Here is a 20,510-nt window from a genome sequence, read left to right as displayed (position 1 = left end):
TCAGTTTCAGAGAATAACTGTTTCTGGCCCTGTCGTCATTTTTGAAGTCCGTTTTACTACTTGGGCCCTATTTGTTTTTATTGCAAGAATGAATAATTTTTTTTCTGACATGAATCCAGTGGTATAAAACCCTGAATATATTGCTAGTTTGTGTTCACCTTTGTATTCTCAGCTTAATGACATACTCTCTGATATTACTGATATTTAAATGTTTGATCTGAAACAAAATTAAATAGGGATGATCATTTTCCTTTGCCCCAAGCGTATCCAAGTTTCTCTACCAGTTGGCTCATTTGATTAGAGAATGATGCCAGTAAAATTATAGATCTGTTTTTATAGTAATTTTTAGCTCAAACTTAGCATCTCCACAACATGGTAAATCAGGAAAACAGTGGATAGATTAACACCTATTGTCAATACTGGAAAAATAAATAATTGGAGAAGAAAGAATAGGTAAAAGGATGGCTCTTTCTTTTTCTGACCTTTTCTATTTTCTCCACATTTCTCACGAGTTGTTGTTCTCAACTCAGTGGTGTAGAGGCTACAAACAGGTACAGCCAGAGCTACATCTTCCTGGGTTGCACAGATCCCAGGATACCTGTTTTACTATCAGCCAAGCCCATGAAGGGTATGTCAGCATCAGCTTGGTGTGGATAGTGCCACTTCACCTTTCTCCTACTTGGCTCCAAGGAGATGCTTCCAGGTGAGGCAGGTTACAGCTTTGCCACCCCTTCAGGAGGTTCTCCTGCTTATTTTGTGTATGGTTTACTCAGGATTCCATTTGATAAAACTTGAAGATCAGTTGAGTACCTTTTATGAATGAGTTAGAGACCCTTGGATGCTAGCTGTCTCCTTTTCTTGTATTTTATTTTTCACGTTATTAACTAAAATATTTTTCCTATCTGCTTATAACCACATGACATCCCATTCTTAAGAACCCTTCATTTTCCAAAAATAAATTGATTTTTAATCTTCTGGTCCCTATTTCAGTGAGGTAGTCCTTGACTCTCTTCTCTTGGCTTCCTAACTTATGCCTTCTGCATACTTATTCCTCACAGCTTCATTTTGTTGAGGGTGCTTTGTAATCTGGACCGTTCTGATAACATTTTTATGGAGCTGCTCTTGCTGTCATGTTGGCCTAATGACTTCTTACTGAATGATCCCAATGAAAAGGCTGAATGTAAGGAAAAGGTATTTAACCAGAGGCTAACCCTTTATAGGATTTGTTGATTTTTAAATTGATGTTCAATTTTTGATAGCTGGGATAAGGATTTTTTTTTTTTTTTTTTTTTTGAGACGGAGTCTTGTTCTGTCACCACACTGGAGTGCAGTGGCACGATCTCGGCTCACTGCAGCCTCCACCTCTGGGATTCAAGCGATTCTCCTGCCTCAGCCTCCTGAGTAGCTGGGACTACAGGCACACACCACCACACCCAGCTAACTTTTGTATTTTTAGTAGAGATGGGGTTTCACCATGTTGGCCAGGATGGTCTCGATCTCTTGACCTCATGATCTGCCCACCTCGGTCTCCCAAAGTACTGGGATTACAGACGTGAGCCACTGCACCTGGCTGCGATTTTTTTTTTTAACAAGATGAAAAGATATTTTATGATGAATTAGCCCACCCCTAATTTTGTTCCTTTTAATAAACCAATTCCTCTTCTCAAAATTCACATATTGTCTGTTCTCACATTCCCTCAGTTCTCAATTTTCTTTCTCGCAGTCTTTTCTGTACTTAACAACCCTAGATTTTCTCAGTTCAGGCAAAACTCTCATTACTAGTATGTTCCTTTCTCTTTGACCTTAAAGTGTGAAGCCCTTAGCATTTCACCCCATATTTTCTGAGTGACCTTCCCCTATGCTGCTGTGTCAGATTACTCTCTTTTCAAAGTTTTCAGAAATATTCTGGATGTAACCTGCAATTCTCTAATGAATCAAGCTAGACTCTCGAATTTTATTATTATTATTATTTTTTTGTGTGTGTGATGGAGTCTTGCTCTGTTGCCCAGGCTGGAGTGCAGTGGCACAATATCGGCTCACTGCAACCTCCGCCTCCTGGGTTCAAGCGATTCTCCTGCCTCAGCCTCCCAAGTAGCTGGGACTACGGGTGGGTGCCACCATGCCCAGCTAGTTTTTTGTATTTTTAGTAGAGATGGGGTTTCACCATGTTGGCCAGGCGAGTAACTCCAGACTTCAGACAGTCCTCCTGTCCTGGCTTTCCAAAGTGTTGGGATTACAGGTGTGAGCCACTACACCTGGCCACGACTCTTGAATTTTACTTGGTTTTTACAAATGTATTTGAATGTTTTAGCTACTTATAAACTAAATTATCTATTTATAAGCCTATTAGATAGTACTTCTATACCTTATTATTATTATTCTCTAAAGTGTTCCTAATAAGTATAGCGCTAAAATTTATTAGGCCTATCCTTTTATTCACAGCATTTTTCAGAGATACATCTCTGAATAAACATTTGTGTGTGTCTCTTTGCCCTCTCCATTTGCAGCTCTACTATCTTCATCCTTTGTTTTTCAGTTTATTTGCTTTGAAACTGCAAAGGTGGTCATTGCCATTCTAATCTGTTAGATTCCTTTTTCTTCAACTTTAAATGAATGTTTTGTAATGATATCTACCTATCTTCACTTCTCCATTTTCTTTTTTTATTACAAAATTATTTTGTTGTTTTTTTCTCAGTTTTCATGATCTCTTGTGCTGTATCTCAACACACCAGGTTTTTTTTTTTTTTTTTCTTTTTGATAAGTATAGTTTAGGCCAGGCACGGTGGCTCATGCCTGTAATCCCAGCACTTCGGGAGGCCAAGGTGGGTGGATTGCCTGAGGTCGGGAATTTGAGACCAGTCTGGGCGACATGGTAAAACCCCATCTCTACTAAAAAAATTCAAAATTTAGCCAAGCGTGGTGGCGTGCGCCTGTCATCTCAGCCACCCTGGAGGCTGAGGTATGAGAATCGCTTGAGCCCAGAAGGCGGAGGTTGCAGTGAGCCAAGAAGGCGCCGTTGTACTCTAGCCTGGGCAATGGAGCCAGACCCCGTCTCAAAAAAGTATAGATTTGCAGTGCCATTGTAAGAGAAAAAACACTTCTCTCCTTTGATTTCAAATCTGATCACTAGTAATTTCTACAGTAAAATGATGGTTCCTCAGGAACCATCAGTACTTCTAAAAAAGTTAGATTTCCATTCTAGTCTTAATAGAATTTGGTACACGTGTAGAATCCTGAAGTAAGACAGGCACATCTTTTATTTATTTATTTATTTATTTATTTATTTTTGAGACAAGGTCTCACTCTGTCGTCCAGGCTGTAGTGCAGTGGCCCAAGCACAGCTCACTGCAGCCTCGATCTTGTGGCTCAACCAGTCCTCTGGCCTCAGCCTCCAGAGTAGCTGGGACCACAGGTGTGTGCCACCACACTCAGCTAATTTTTTTTTTTTTTGTAGAGATGTAGAGTCTGGCTATGTTGCCCAGGCTGGTCTCAAATTCCTGGGCTCAAGCAGTCCTCTTGCCTCGGCCTCCCAGAATGTTAGGATTAAAGGTGTGAACCACCACACCCAGACTGAGACAGGCAAATATTAAATTTACTTTTTTCCCTAATTTTTAAAAGACTTTTTTTAAAAAGAGCAGTTTTAGGTTCACAGCAAAATTGAGAGGAAAGTATAGAGGTATCCTATATATTGCCTGCCTTCACACATGCATGTACTCCCTCAGTATCATCATCCCCACAGCTGTACATTTGTTACAATTGATGAACCTACATTGATACATCATTATCACCCAGATCCCATAGTTTACAATAGGGTTCACTCTTATTGAACATTCTGTGGGTCTGGACGAATGTGTAATGACATATATCCACCATTATGTGTATATAGGTGCTCCTCAACTTATGATGGGGTTATGTCCTGATAAACCCATTTAAGTTGAAAAATTGTAAGTTGAACCATCGTATGTCAGGAATCATCTCTCTCTATTTTTACTGCCCTAAAAATCCTCTGTGCACTGTTTCCCTGCCTCCTAAACTCTGGTAATGACTAATCTTTTTACTTTCTCTTTAATTTTACCTTCTCCAGATGTCATGTATTTAGAATCATACACTATTGGCTTCTTTCACTTAGTAATATGCACTTAAGTTTCCTCCACATCTTTTCATGGCTTGGTAGGTCATTTCTTTTTAACATTTACTAATATTCCATTGTCTAGAGGTACCACAGTTCATTTATCCATTCACCTACTGAGGGATATCTTGGTTGCTGTGCAGATTTTTGTGTGGATATAAGTTTTCTACTTGTTTGGGTAAATACCAAAGAGCATTATTGCTGGATTTGATAATAAGAGTATGTTTAGTTTTGTAAGTAACTGCCAAATTTTCTTCCAAAGTGGCTGTATCATTTTGCATTCTCATCAGCAATGAATGAGAGTTCCTGTTGTTCCACATCCTCACCAGCATTTGGTATTGTCAGTGTTCTGGATTTTGGCCATCAAATAGGTGTGTAGTGACATCTCATTGTCATTAATTTGCATTTATCTAGTGATGTGTGATATGGAGCGCTTTTTCATGTGCTTATTTGCCATCTGTATATCTTCTTTGGTGGGGTGTCAGAAGTTTTTGGCCCATTTAAAAATCAGGTTGTTTGTTTTCTTACTGTTGAGTTTTTAGAATTCTTCAAATATTTGGATATCAGTCTTTTATCATATAGGTCTTTTGCAAATATTTTGAATTTTCTCTATTGATTTTCTATGTTTAATTTGATTGATTTCTGCTCTAATTTTTATTATTTCTTCTCTTCTGCTTTAATTTGCTTTCTGTTTTCTAGTTTCCTAAAGTAAAAACTTTGGTTATTGATTTTAGATCTTTCTTTTCTTTTCTTTCTTTTTTTTTTTTTTTTTGAGACGGAGTCTCCCTCTGTCACCCAGGCTGGAGTGCAGTGGTGCGATATCTCGGCTCACTGCAAGCTCCGCCTCCCAGGTTCACGCCATTCTCTTGCCTCAGCCTCCCTAGTAGCTGGGACTACAGGCGCCTGCCACCATGCCCGGCTAATTTTTTGTATTTTTAGTAGAGACGGGGTTTCACCGTGTTAGCCAGGATGGTCTCAGTCTCCTGACCTCGTGATCCGCCCGCCTCGGCCTCTCAAAGTGCTGGGATTACAGGTGTGAGCCACTGCACCCGGCCTAGATCTTTCTTTTCTAACACATGCACTCAGTGCTATAAATTCCCCTTCAAGCACCTTTTTCAGTGCATCCCAGAAATTTTGATGTTATGTTTTTATTTTTATTTAGTGTGAAATAGTTTAAAACTTCTTATGATAGTTCTTTGACTCGTGTTATTTAGAAGTGCATTGTATTAATCTCCATGTATTTCAGAATTTTTCCAGTTGTCTTTCTAATATGATCTCTAGTTTAATTCCACTGTGTTCTGAGAGCAGACATTGTATGATTTCTATTTTTTTAAGTTTGTTAGGGTATGTTTTATAGCACTCAGAATGTGATCTGTCTTGGTGAATATTCTGTGTGAGCGTGAGAATAATGTGTATTCTGCTGTCATTGGTTTAAGTAGTCTATAGATGTCAGTTATATCTAGTTAATTGATGATATTGTTTAGTTCAGCTATGTCTTTACTGATTTTCCGGCTGCTGGATCTGTTCATTTCTGATAGAAGAGTTTTGAAGTCTCCAGCTATAATAGTGCATTCATCTTTCTCCTTAGAGTTCTATTGTTTTTTACCTCTATTGTTTTTTACCTCATGTAGTTTGAAGCTCTGTTGTTAAATGCATGCATGTTTCTAGATATTATGAGACACATAGTATATGGCCTCTTAGAGAATTGACCCCTTTATCATTATGTAATACTCTTCTTTTATTATTATTACTATTATTATTAATTTTCTTGGAGATGTACTCACTAGGTTGTTCAGGCTGGTCCTGAATCCCTGACTTCAGTGATCCTCCTGCCTCAGCCTCCCGAATAGCTGGGATTACAGGTGCAAGCTACTGTGCTTGGCTATGATGCCCTTCTTTATACTTGTTCATTTTTCTTGACATACAGCCTGCTCTGTCAAATTAATATAGCAATATTTACTTTCTTTTGAGTATTAGTATGGTATATAATTTACATCCATTTACTTTATTTGTATTTACATACTTAAAGTGAGTTTGTTGTAGACAACATACAATTGGGTTTTGTTTTTTGATTTAGTCTGTCTAGTCTCTTTTATTTGGTACATTTAGACCATTGATGTTTGAAGTGATTGTTTGTATAGGTAGATTAATATCTACCATTTTTGTTAATTGTTTTCTATTTGTTGTCTTGTTCTTTGTTTCTTTTCTTTTCTTTTTTGAAATGGAGTCTCACTCTGTCACCCAGGCTAGAGTGCAGTGGTGTGATCATAGCTAACTGCAGCTTTGAACTCCTGGGCTCAAGTGATCCTCTTGCTTTGGCTTTCTGAGTAACTGGGACTACAGGTGTGTGCTGCCATGCCTAGCTAATTTTTAAAAAGTTGATGGATACAGAGTCTCGCTATGTTGCCCAGACCGGCCCCCAACTCCTGGCCTCAGGTGATCCTCCTGCCTAAGCCTCACAAAGTGCTGGGATTACAAGGGTGTGCACGACTGTGCCCAGCCTGTTGTTGGTTTTTATTATTATTATTATTATTATTATTATTATTATTATTATTGTCTTCCACTCTTTTTCTGTCTTTTGTAGCTTTTGTTTTTAGATAGAGTCTCACTCTGTCGCCCAGGCTGGAGTGCCAGTGACGCAGTCTCGGCTCACTGCAACCTCTGCCTCCTGGGCTCAAGTGATCCTCCCACCTCAGCCTCCCAAGTAGTTGAGACTACAGATGCGTGCCACTGTGCCCATCTACTTTTTGTGTTTTTAGTAGAGACAGGGTTTCACCATGTTGGCTAGGCTGGTTTCATGTTGGCCAGGCTGGTCTAACTCCTGACCTCCATCAATTGACCCACTTCGACCGTCCATAGTACTGGGATTACAGCCACTGCGCCCGGCCTTCTCTCCTTTCTTAACGTATCAATTATACTTCTGTGTTTACTTTTTTTAGTGATTGCCCTAGATTTTGCAATACAGATTTATAACTAATCCAAGTCCACCTTCAAATAACATTATACCACTTCAAAGGTAATGTGAAGATATTTTCTTGTAATAAAATGATCCTAATTTCTCCCTCCTGTCCTTTATATCATTGTAGTCATCATATATATTCAGCATACATAAGCATGTATATATATTTATATGCACAAAATATATACATAAGCATACATAATTAAGTACATTGTTGCTATGATTATTTTGAGCAAACTGTTATCTCTTAGGTCAATTAAGCATAAGAAAAATAATTTATTATGTTGCCTTCACTTTTTCCTTCTTCACATCTGGGTTTCTACCCTATATTACTTTCCTTCTCTCCAAAGAACCTTTAACATGTCTTGTGAGAGAAGTCTACTGCCAAAAAATTACCTCAATTTTTGTCTGAGAAAGTCTATTTCTCCTTCACTTTTGAAGGATAATTTTGGGGGGTACAGAATCTAGGTTGGTGAGTTTTTCTCTGAACACTTTTTTTTTCTTTTTTTTTTGAGACGGAGTTTCATTCTTATTGCCTAGGCTGGGGTGCAGTGGTGCTATCTCAGCTCACTGCAAGCTTCACCTCCCGGGTTCAAGGGATTCTCCTGCCTCAGCCTCCCGAGTATTTGCGATTACAGGCATGTGCCACCATGCCTGGCTAATTTTGTATTTTTAGTAGATATGGGGTTTTTCCATGTTGGTCAGGCTGGTTTTGAACTCCTGACTTCAGGTGATCTGCCTGCTTTGGCCTCCCAAAGTGCTGGGATTATAGGCATGAGCCACCACGCCTGGCCTTCTCTGAACACTTTAATATTTCACTTTGTCCTTTGCCTGTTTTAAAATAGGGTGATTTGTTTTTTATTGTTCATTTGTTTAAGTTTCTTATAAATTCTGATTATTAGACCTTTGGAGGATACATAGTTTGCAAATAATTTCTCCCATTCTGTAGGTTGTCTATTTACTCTGTTGGTAGTTTCTGGGTTGCTTTGTGGAAGTTCTTTAGTTCAAATAGGTCCCACCTGTCAATTTTTGTTATCGTTGCAGTTACTTCTGGGGACTTAGCCAAAATGCCTTTGCCAAGGCCAATGTCAACAAAGGTATTTCCTAGGTTTTCTTGTAGGATTTTTTACTTTGAGGGCTTACATTTAAGTCTTTAATTCATCTTGAGTTAATTTTTGTATGTGGTGAAAGATAGGGGGTCTAGTTTCAATTTTCTGCATATGGCCAGCAAGTTATCCCAGCACCATTTATTGAATAGGGAGGCCTTTCCACATTTCTTGCTCTTGTTGACTTTTGTCAAAGATCAGTTGGTTATAGGTGTGTGGTTTTATTTCTGGGTTCTCTAACCTGTTCCATTGGTCTGTGTGTCTGTTTTTGTGCCAGTACCATGCTGTTTTGTTTGTATTGTTGCTTTATACTGTAGTTTTAAGTTGGGTAATGTGATGCTTTGTTCTTTTTTGCTTAAGACTGCTTTGGATATTTGGGTTCTTTTTTGGTTCCATATGAATTTTAGAATTTTAGAATTTTTTTTCCTAATTCTGTGAAAAATGACATTGGTAGTTTGATAGGAGTAGTGTTGAATCTGTAAATTGCTTTGGGTAGTATGGCCATTTTAACAATACTGATTCTTCCAGTCCATGAGCATGGAATGTTTTAACATTTATTTATGTCATTTCTGGTTTCTTTCAGCAATGTTTTATAGTTCTCCTTGTAGAGATCTTTTACCTCCTTGCTTAGCTGTATTCCTAGGTGTTTCATTTATTTTTCATTCTTTTTTTGGTGGCTATTTAAACAGGCTTGTGTTCTTGATTTGACTCTCAGCTAGAACATTATTAGTCTATAGAAATGCTACTGATTTTTGTACATTGGTTTTGTATACTGAAACTTCACTGAAGTTTATCAGTTCTAGGGGTCTTTTGGTGGAATCTTTAGGGTGTTCTAGGTATAGAATCATGTTGTTAGTGAAGAGAGATAGTTTGACTTCTTCTTTTCCTATTTGGATGCTTTTTATTTCTTTCTGTTGCCTGATTCCTCTTGCTGGGATTTCCAATACTATGTTGAGTAGGAGTGGTAAGAGTAGGCATCCTTGTCTTATTCCAGTTCTCGTGGGAAATGATTCTAGCTTTTACCCATTCAGTATGATGTTGGCTGTGGGTTTGTCATAGATGGCTATTATTTTTATTAATTAATTAATTAATTTGTTTATTTTTGCAACAGAGTTTTGCTCTTGTTGCCCAGGCTGGAGTGTAATGGTGCGATCTCGGATTACTGCAACCTCTGCCTCCTTGGTTCAAGCAATTCTCCTGCTTCAGCCTCCCGAGTAGCTGGGATTACAGGCATGCACCATCACGCCTGGCTAATTTTGTATTTTTAGTAGAGACAGGGTTTCTTCATGTTGGTCAGGCTGATCTGGAACTCCCGACTTCAGGTGATCTGCCTGCCTCCGCCTCCCAAAGTGCTGGGATTACAGGTGTGAGCCACCGCGCCTGGCAATAGATGGCTATTATTTTGAGATATGTTCTTTTGATGCCTAGTCTGTTGAGTGTATTTATCATGAAGGAATGTTGGATTTCATTGAAAAATTTTTTCTGCATCTAATTGAGATGACTATATGGTTTTTGTTTTTAATTCTGTTTATGTGGTGAATCACATTTTTTTATTTGCATGTGTTGAACCAACTGTGCATCGCAAGAATAAAGCCTACTTGATCATGGTGAATTAACTTTTGGATGTGCTGCTGGATTTGGTTTGCTAGTATTTTGTTGAGGATTTTTGTGTCTGTGTTCATCATGGATATTGGCCCGAAGTTTTCTCTTTTTATTGTGTTTCTGCCAAATTTTGGTATCAGGCTAATGCAGGTTTCATAGAATGAATTAGGGAGGAGCCACTCATCCTCATTTTTTTTTTTAAATAGTTTCAGTCGGATTGATACCAGTTCTTTGTGCAGCTGGTAGAATTGGGCTGTGAATCTGTCTGGTTCAGAGCTTTTTTTGGTTGGTAGGTTTTTTATTACTGATTCAATTTTGAATCTTGTTGTTGGTCTGTTCAGGTTTTCACTTGCTTCCTGGTTTAATATTAGGAGTTTGTGTGTTTCCAGGAGTGTATCCATGTCCTCTAGATTTTCTAGTTTGTGTGCTTAGAGGTGTTCATAATAACTTCGGAGGCTCTTTTGTACTTCCGTGGGATCAGTTATCATCCTTGTCATTTCTGATTGTGCTTATTTGGATCTTCTCTTTTTCCCCCTTTGGTAACGTAGCTAGTGCTGTCAATCTTGTTTATTCTTTTGACAAATTAGCTCTTTATTTCATTGATCATTTGTATGGATTTTTGTGACTCAATTTTGTTCAATTCTTCTCTGATTTTATTTATTTATTTTCTTTTGCTAGCTTTGGGATTAGTTTGTTCTCTTTTTTTTTCTATTCTATGCAAGATATTAGATTGTTAATTTGAGATCTTTCTGACTTCTTGATAAAGGCATTTAGTGCTACAAACTTTCCTCTTAACATTGCTTTAACTGCATCCCAAATATTTTGGTAAGTAGTGTCTCTATTTTTATTAATTTCAATGATTTTTTTTATTTCTGCCTTAATTTCATTGTTCACACATGAGTTATTCAGGAATAGGTTAACTTCCATGTATTTTTGTAGTTTTGATAGATCTTTTTGGTATTGATTTCTATTTTTATTGCACTGTGGTCTGAGAGTGCTAGGTTTTGATTTTTTGAATTTATTGAGACTTGCTGTATGACCTAGCATGTGGCCAATCTTAGAATATGTTCCATGTGCAGATAAGAAGAATGTATATTCTGTGGTTATTGGGTGGAGTATTCTGTAGATGTCTATTAGGTCTAATTGGTTGAGTGTCGAGTTTAAGTCCAGAATTTCTTTGTTAGTTTTCTGCCTTGATGATTTGTCTAATGCTGTCAATGGGCTGTTGAAGTCTCCCAATATTATTGTGGGGCTAAGTCTTTTCGTAGGTCAAGAAGAACTTGTTTTATGAATTTGGATGCTTCAATATTGGGTGCATATGTATTTAGGATAGTTAAGTCTTACTGCATTGAACCTGTTATCATTATGTAATGCCCTTCTTTGTCCTTCTTGATTGTTGTTGGTTTAAATTCTGTTTTGTCTGATATAAGAATACCCAGCTTTAGGCCAGGCTCAGTGGCTCATCCCTGTAATCCCAGCACTTTGGGAGGCTGAGGCGGGTGGATCACCTGAGGTCAGGACTTCAAGACCAGCCTGGCCAACATGGTGAAACCCCATCTCTACTAAAAATACAAAAAGTTAGCCAGGCATGGTGGTGCACTTGGGAGGCTGAGGCAGGAGAATCGCTTGAACCTGGGAAGCGGAGGTTGCAGTGAGCCGAGATCTGCCATTACACTCCAGCCTGGGCAACAGGAGTGAAACTCCATCTCAAAAAAAAAAAAAGGAAAGAAAGAATAGCCCAGCTAAGGTTTAATTTTTTGTGGAGATGGGGTCTCACTATTGCCTGAACTGAACTCCTGGGCTCAAGGAGTTCAGTTGGTCTTGAGCTCCTGGGCTCAAGCGATCCAACCCCCTTGACTTCCCAAAGTGTTGGGATACAGGGATGAGCTACTGTGCCTGGCTAATTTTTGTTGTTGTTGTTGTTCCTCTATAGGTAAGGCTTGTTTTTCTTTTCCCTCTAGCTTCATTCAGAATTTTCTTTTTTTTCAAACTGCTTCTTCAGAGTCAGAATTGTTTCTTTATCTCTGATTTTTGATAGCTAGAAAATAGTATGTTTAGATGTAGGTTTTTGGGGTTTTTTGTTTGTTTGTTTGTTTTGCATTTATCCCACTTGGCGTTTTCTGAATTTCCTGGATTTGTGGTTTGGTGTTTGACATTAACTTGGGGAAATTCTTAGTCATTGATTCATATAGTTACCTGTTCCTTTCTCTCTTTCCTTTCTGGTGTTCCTTTTGTGTATGGTTGTGTTATATCTTTTATAGTTGTTCCTTAATCCTTTCTTCTGTTTCTTTGTTTTCTTTTTTTGTCTTTGTCCTCTTTGATTTTCTCTTTTGGAGGTTTCTGTAGATACATCCTCAAGCTCAGATACTTTTTTTTTTTTTTTCTCAGCTGTGTCCAATCTACTAATAAGCCTATAAAAGGCATTCATCATTTCTGTTACAGTGTTCTTGATCTTTAGTGTTTTCTTTTCGTTCTTTCTTAGGATTTTCATCTCTGCTTACATTACCCACCTCTTCTTGCATGCTGTCTACCTTATCCATTAGAGCCCTCAGCATATTAATCAGTGTTGTTTTAAATTCCTGATCTGATTGTTTCAACATCCCTGCCATGTTTGGTTCTGATATTTATTTGCTTTTTCTATTCAAATTGTGTTTTTTTGCCTTCTAGTATTCCTTGTATATTTTTCTTGATGGCTAGACATAATGTACTGCATAAAAGCAACTGCCAAAAATAGTCTGTTAGTAATGTGGTAATGGGTGGAGAGAGGGGAGGCATTCCATAGTCCTATTATTAGTTCTCAGTTTTTTAGTGTGCCTATACTTCTGGACTGTGAAGCACCTCCTAAGTGCTTCTAGTCCCCCCGCACCCCATTAGGTGAGACAGGATAGTTAGAATGGGTTGCATTTGGGTATTTCCTCTCCGCCAGATCAATTAAGCTTCAATAAAACCCCAGGCCAGGTATGGTGCACCGCTCATGCCTGTAATCCCAGCACTTTGGGAGGCTGAGGTGGGTGGATTGCTTGAGCCCAGGAGATTGAGATCAGCCTGGGCAATGTGGTGAAATCCCACCTATACAAAAAATACAAAAAATTATCTGGGCATGGTGGTGTGCACCTGTAGTCCCAGCTACTCAGGAGGCTGAGAGGTGGGAAGATCACTTGAGCCCAGAAGGTCAAGGCTGCAGTGAGCTGTGATTATGCCACTGCACTCCAGCCTGGGCAACAGAGTAACACCCTGCCTGATAAAATACAAAAACTAAAATTAAAATTAAATAAAAAATAAATAAATAAAACAAACTCCAGCAGGTTAGGTGTAGTTAACTTATTTCTCCTGAGGGCAGACCTTGTTAGGAAGAACAGAATGCTGTGGCATATTTAAAAATGGTTCCTTTTTTCTTCTCCCTGCTGGAAGCATGAGGGAATTTTTCTCCTGTATATACTGTAAAAAACTAGTTGAACTCCTGGAGATAAAACTCACAAAAGCATGACTTCTGTCTAATATTTCTGTAAATTTCAGGGAACATACCTATGACTAGGTACCCCTGAAGTTTTAAAGTATTGGGCTTGTTGACACCTAGCCTCCAGCAATCTGTCAGTTGCAATTCAGATTTTTCTACTCTGGCACTGGTTCCCGCGTATGATTCTGCTCTGGTATGTCATAACTCTCTGTGTTTGCCCATCTCTCTTACCAATTTTGGAGGCAGCAGTTTGCTCTAAGAAGAGTTGGTGATTTTTTCACTTGTTCGGCTTTGTACTTGTTGATAGAATGGCGTGGCAGCTTCCATGTTCTTCACTTATGGAACTGGAAATGAAGTCCCTTACTCTAATTTTTTATTATGAAAAATTTAAATATGTACCTAAATAGAATTATATAATGAACATTCATGTATCCAAAACTCAGCTCAGTCTTAATAAGTATCAGCATTTTGGCCAATATTGTTGCAAATATATCCTACCCTTCAACATTTTTTCCCCACGTTTCTGGAGTACTTTAAAATAAATTATAGACATCATATAATTTTTTGAGTATGTATCTCTGTCTAACAAATGGGGACTCCTTTGTTTTTGTAATGAAAATATTCTTTATAGATAAATATACTTTGTTTTATAGATTTGTGTTCCTAGTTTCTAGTCAGAGAATCTGTGGAGATGGGGTAGGGGGTGTTTGGAGATGTATCAAAATTTGGCAGACATTACTTTGCCTGTGAGAGCTTAGTTGATGATTGGTGATTTTGTGAATCCATTAACTTTTGTTTTGTTGTTGTTGTTGTTGTTTTGGGTTTTTTTTTGAGACAAGGTCTTGCTCTGTCGCTGGACTGTGAGCTCGGCTCACTGCTGCCTCCACCTCCCAGGTTCAAGTGATCCTTGTGCCTCAGCCTCCCTAGTAGCTGGGACGACAGGCATGTGCCACCATGCCTGGCTAATTTTTGTATTTTTAGTAGAGACAGAGTTTCACCATGTTGGCCAGGCTGGTCTTGAACTCGTGATCTCAGGTGATCCACCTGCCTCAGCCTCCCAAATTACTGGGATTACAGATGTGAGCCACAGAGCCTGGCCCCATTAACTTGTACTTACTAGAGCATAGAAAGTTTTTGCCACTTATCCATTGCCAAAAAAAAAAAAAAAATTGTATGAAAGTTTTTATGTAAGAACGTATTAGAAGTAGCTGTGTTAAGCATTAGGGAAATTTGAGGGATCTGTATTGTTGAAAAGTAAAATAATAGGCTGTAGAATTTCCTCAGGTGACCAGTTTTAAGAATGGATTAGAGACTCATTGGAGAGGAAACCCACGTTCTCAGTTTTTCTTTCTTTTAATGAATGGACTTCTTTTTTTTCTTTATTTTAGACAGGTTCTCATTCTGTTGCTTAGGCTGGAGTACAGTGGCACAATCATGGCTAACTGCAGTCTTGAACTCCTGGGCTCAGGCAATCCTTCTGTCTCAGCCTCTTCAGAAGCTGGGACTTCAGGTACATGCCACTATGCACAACTAATTTTTTAAAAAAATTTTTGTAGATATGGGGTTTTGCTATATTGCCCAGGCTGGTCTTGAACTCCTGGCCTCACACAATCCTCCTGCCTTGGCCTCCCAAAGTGCTGAGATTACAGGCATGAGCCACTGCACCTGGCCCTGGACTTTACTTTTTAGAACTGTTTTAGGTTTACGCAAAATTGAGTAGAAAGTACAAAGTTCCTGTATACAGACTTCCCATCCAGTTTTCCCTATTATTAACATCTTGCATTCTTGTGATACAGTTGTTACAACTGATGAACCAATATTGATAGATTTTTTTTTTTTTTCTGAGACAGAGTCTAACTCTGTTGCCCAGGCTGGAATGCAGTGGCGTGATCTCAGCTCACTGCAACCTCTGCCTCCAAGGTTCAAGAGATTCTCCTTCCTCAGTTTCCTGAATAGCTGGGATTACAGGTATGTGCCACCACATCCGGCTGATTTTTATAGTTTTAGTAGAGGCAGGGTTTTGCCATGTTGGCCAGGCTGGTCTTGAATGCCTGACCTCAGGTGATCCCCCGCCTCAGTCTCCCAAAGTGTTGGGATCACAGGTGTGAGCCACCACGCCTGGCATTAGATTTTTATTAACTGAAGTCCACAGTTTACATTAGGGGATTCTTTTTCTTTTTTCATAAAAAAAATTTTTTTTTAAGTAGAGATAAGGTCTCACTATGTTGAGAACTTGAACTGCTGGCCTCAAATGATCTTTTTGTTTCGGCCTCCCAAAGTGATTCTTTTCTTAATAATGTGAACACAGTGGTATTGAAAACCTAACAAAATTAACCGTTATTTTACAATACCATCTCATATCTATCCAGTATTTAATTTCTCCCATTGTCTCAAAAATATCATTTTACAGGTGGCTTTGTTCAAATTAGGATTTATATACAAGGCAGGCACATTGCATTATATTTTGTTGCCATGTCACAGAGTTTGTTCTCACCTACTTTTTTTTTTCCCTTGCCTTCCCATTTTTTTTGTTGAAGGAATGAAGTTCTTAGTTTGATAAAATAGTCCAAAATCTGGATATGGCTGATTGCATCCTTGTGGTGTCTTTTAATGTGTTCTTCCATCCTTCATATTTCTTGTGAACTCCTAATTAGATCTAGAGGATTAATGAGATTCATGCTGTTATTATTGTTGGGAAGAATTTATCACCTACATTCATTGTTTTCATTAGGGGTTGCAAAATGGTGGTTTTCCTAATTCTCTGATTCCTTCTAAATTCCTTAACTGGAATTATTCTACAAAGTGGAATGTTATTCCATCATTTGTTTCCCCTGAAATATAGTTAGTATAGGAAGGACAGGATAAAGGGATTGAGTTTTCTTCTCTTTTATTTATCAATTTTCAGAATAATAAGTTGTGGTCTTGGCCGGGCATGGTGGCTCACGCCTGTAATCCTAGCACTTTGGGAGGCTGAGGTGGGCAGATCACAAGGTCAGGAGATCGAGACCATCCTGGCTAACATGGTGAAACCCCGTCTCTACTAAAAATACAAAAAAATTAGCCGGGCGAGGTGGCGGGTGCCTGTAGTCCCAGCTGCTCGGGAGGCTGAGGCAGGAGAATGGTGTGAACCCGGGAGGCGGAGCCTGCGGTGAGCCGAGATCGCACCACTGCACTCCAGCCTGGGCGACAGCAAGACTCTGTCTCTAAATAAATAAATAAATAAATAATAAATAAATAAATAAGTTGTGGCCTTATATGACCAGTGATTTGTTTTTTGTTTTGAGTATCATTATGAACTCATGCCTTTTTCTGTATTTTATTTCAAACCATTGAAATCATTATCCTTTTGAAACTTAAATTTCGTATCTTTGACCAGTAGAAGCTCTTTTGCATTGGCTTCTGTGTTCTTCTTGTATAACTCCAGTATTCTTTGATGTCATCCTTGTTTTCTGGCACAGCAGAGTATTTCAGATGTTCCTTAAACTTTTTCTGTGCCATATTCGGAATCAGGAGCCTTGTTTCTCCTAGTAACTCTGTTTCCTTGTATTGGGAAACAATTGAGACCACAGTATGACCACTAGGGTACTAATTGCTATTGGGCTAACACACTTCTCTCGATAGCTTTTAATAAGGGCTGTATTTTGCCTTGTTTATTATCTTGTGCACTTTTCAACTTGTGTTATGATATTTAAAAAAATAAATTTTCAGGAGGCTGAGGCAGGAGAATCACTTGAACCCGAGAGGCCTGAGGTTGCTGTGAGCCGAGATTGCACCATTGGACTCCAGCCTGGGTAACAGAGTGAGACTCTATCTCAAAAATAAATAAAGAAATAAATTTGTATTCTCTTTTAAATTGTAGGCCTCTTAAAAAGCAGAGATTATGTATATTTAAACTTGACTTTTATATTATGCTTAGTGGCAAAATAACAGCACAAAGTATCTTTATATTCAATTATAGCATACATTTGTAAATTGATGTGGGAAGATAGGATAACATACCTATTCCATTTCTGGTTATTTACTTCATAAACTTTATTGTTGTTTTTTTTTCTGAGTAAGAAAAATAAATACTGAGGTTCTGTAATAATTTGCTGAAGAGTGCTATAAATACTCGTTGACAGTTACCTTTGGATGACTAGGGCTCCAAGTCCCAAGACCGTGTCATATAGACAGTCAACTCTTTATTATAGTGGAAGCCAGTCCCTTGGATCTTCCAGAAAATTTTCATTTGGTTTAAGGATTTGAGGTTTTTTTTTTCTCTTGCATATAGGTTGGTCTAATGTTTTAGGAATTCATAATATTGTAAAATTCCTATTACAGTAAGTCCTCACTTAAGTCTCAGTAGGTTCTTGGAAACTGCAACTTTAAGCAAAACAACGTATAACAAAACCAATTGTTTTCCCTCACCAATGTTATGACAGAATGACTTTGAACTCAATAAGGTTTTTCAAGGACTGAATTACGTTACATGTTGTTTTGCTTAAAGCCCAGAACCTCTCAATGACATTAAATGAGGACTTGCTGTATTTATATTTAGTGTATCTTTTTATCAAAGGAAATCTTCTTAGGATCTTTAAAAGTTTATACATCATTTACTGGCTTCTAATTGGTATATAAATATTTACTTGAGCATAACAAAATGTTTTTCTTTTAAAAGTATTCTGTAGGCCAGGTGCAGTAACTCATGCCTCTAATCCTAGCACTTTGGGAGGCCAAGGCAGGAGGATCACTTGAGGCCCAGGAGTATGAGATCAGCCTGGGCAGCATAGCGAGAGACCCTGTCTCTACAAAAAATAAAAAAATTAGCCAGGTGTAATCATGTGCGCCGGTGGACCCAGCTACTTGAGAGGCTAAGGTAGGAGGATCACTTGAGCCCAGGAGATCAAGGCTGCAGTGAGCCATAATTATGCCACTGTGTTCCAACCTGGGTGACAGAGTGAGACCCCGTGTCTAAGTAAATAAATAAATAAAAATATTCTGTAGATCTGATTTCTCATTTATTCTTTTTTTTTTTTTTTTTTTTGAGACGGAGCCTTGAACTGTTGCCCAGGCTGGAGTGCAGTGGTGCCATCTCGGCTCCCTGCAACCTCCACCTCCCAGGTTCAAGTAATTCTTCTGCCTCAGCCTCCTGAATAGCTGGGATTACAGGAGTGCTCATTTATTCTTATGTGTGTTCGCTCCATAGTATGTTCAATCTGACGATGTTGGTTATATTTAAAAATCACTACTTAAGTCAGTGATTGAATAGAAAGTTATTTGGCCCTTCTTTTCCATCTTAGCTCTTTATGCTGTGAGTGATCAGCATCATCTCTTGTACTTTTTCATTTTTCAGTGTACCATCCTGAGTAGAACTGATGTTTTTCTGTTTTTTCCCTTAGATGAGAAGGTAATTAATTGAAGGATTATTTAATTATTTAAAATTTTTCTCCTTTCCATCATCTAAAGTGAGTGGAGGTCCAACTAATACCAAAAAATAACAGAATAAATGTCATTGTTTGATAATGAAACAATTTTATTCTCAGTTGAGATATTTGGGAATTAATTTGTCTTGCCTCATATAAATTCAGGAAAAACTACATTTTTCTTTATAGGTCATGAAGAGGAAATGCTTTTGTTTTGATTTTCAGGGATTTTTTTTTTTACCCTGAAATACTGGTCCTGGATTTTATTTTTGCCTTTTAGGCTACAGAGCACAAGCTGAGAGTTGGTTACTGTTACAGGAGAAGTAACTGTTACTGTTACTGTTATAGGAGAGGAACTGCACCTGTTCTGCCTTCCCTGGAGACTTCCCTGGAGACTTCCCTGAAGTCTCCAGCTACTGCTGCAAAGTATGACTGCTCCTTTTTCCCAGTCATAAGAATAGAAGAAATATGTAATTTCTGGATTAGACAACTGGTTTATCCAGTATAGAAGACTGTGAAAATTGCTCCACAGGGACCTTTTGTGGGAGGGCATAATAGTTACATACTGGGACCTGAAAGATTAGGAATACATCCTTACCCTTCATTCTATCCTTTAACCTTATGTAAACATATAATCTACTCTTTTGTTTATTTCATCCTCTGCATTTTTCTTCTCCTAAAGTAACTTTTTGCTTGTCCTTGTTGATGTTCATTGTTCCACCAAAGGGTGTATGGAGGTCTCTGAGAACTATCTGTTGAATACGTTCATTTTCACATTTTTCTCCTTGGAAGATGTAACATTATCTGTAGGCTTGGGGATTCGTTTACTCGTTACTCTGCTTTCATTTAGAAAAATGGCATGTAGAGAATAGGTCTAGATTATTTTAAGGAGCAGAGGTCTGTTTCCTTGAAATGGAATAGAATATGTGTGTCTTTGCCTGAAAACACACGTACATATTTATATATGCTCCATATGCACAAAGAACATTTGGAATCACATATAACTCAAGAAGCCCCTGAGGTGATTAGAATCAGAGGAGTCAGAAAAGGAGAAGATATTTTACTTTTTCGCTTTATACCCATTGTATTGTAATGTAATTAAAAGCTATTTTGTGTTGTGAACTTAATGTATACATAGTTGGTAATGGCTGGGTGCAGTGGCTCATGCCTGTAATCCCAGCACTTTGGGAGGCTGAGGTGGGTGGATCACTTGAGGTCAGGAGTTCAAGACCAGTCTGGCCAACATGGTGAAACCCCGTCTCTACTAACAATACAAAAATTAGCTGGGCCCGGTGGTGCATACCTGTAGTCTAGCTACTCAGGTGGCTAAGGCAGGAGAATCACTTGAACCTGGGAGGCGGAGGTTGCAGTGAGCCGAGATCGCGTGACTGCACTCCCGCCTGGGTGACAGAGTAAGACTCCATCTCAAAAAAAAAAAAAAAGTTGGTAATATCTTATGTGTCGGGACATCTATACTACTTGTTTGAGTGCTAACGATATGGTAGAACAGTGCTACTGAATGTTAGGCTCGTTGATACTTTATCTTGTTTTAGTATCATTCATATATAACTAATATCCAGTTCGTGCATAAACCCTTCCTCCATTTCACTAATAAACATTTTTAAGAGTGTAAATGGTCACAATAAGAAACTTGAAAATCAACACAACAGAATAAAGTGAGAAGTAAGTTTCCTTTAAGCCCCTCACTTTCTTCTCCACTGTTACCTACTGTTACCGGTTTCCTGTGTATCTTCCAGAAATGTTCTATGCATATTATAATCAGCTCTATATATCTATGTATAGATATATATATACACATATATACGCACACATATAGAAAATCGTATATCTAAAA

General features: G+C 38.3%; 1 protein-coding gene across 5 annotated transcripts in view; it reads left to right on the top strand.

Annotated features, from left to right (window-relative positions):
* The window catches only part of TTBK2 (tau tubulin kinase 2), a 172,989-nt gene that overhangs the window by 48,679 nt on the left and 103,800 nt on the right, over positions 1-20,510 (top strand). The gene's annotated exons all lie outside the window — the stretch shown is intronic.

This window comes from Gorilla gorilla, chromosome 16, assembly GCF_029281585.2.
Source record: "Gorilla gorilla gorilla isolate KB3781 chromosome 16, NHGRI_mGorGor1-v2.1_pri, whole genome shotgun sequence".
Classification (NCBI taxonomy): Eukaryota; Metazoa; Chordata; class Mammalia; order Primates; family Hominidae; genus Gorilla; species Gorilla gorilla.
The sequence above is the reverse complement of the archived record's forward strand: the minus strand, read 5'-3'. Positions and strand labels throughout refer to the sequence as shown.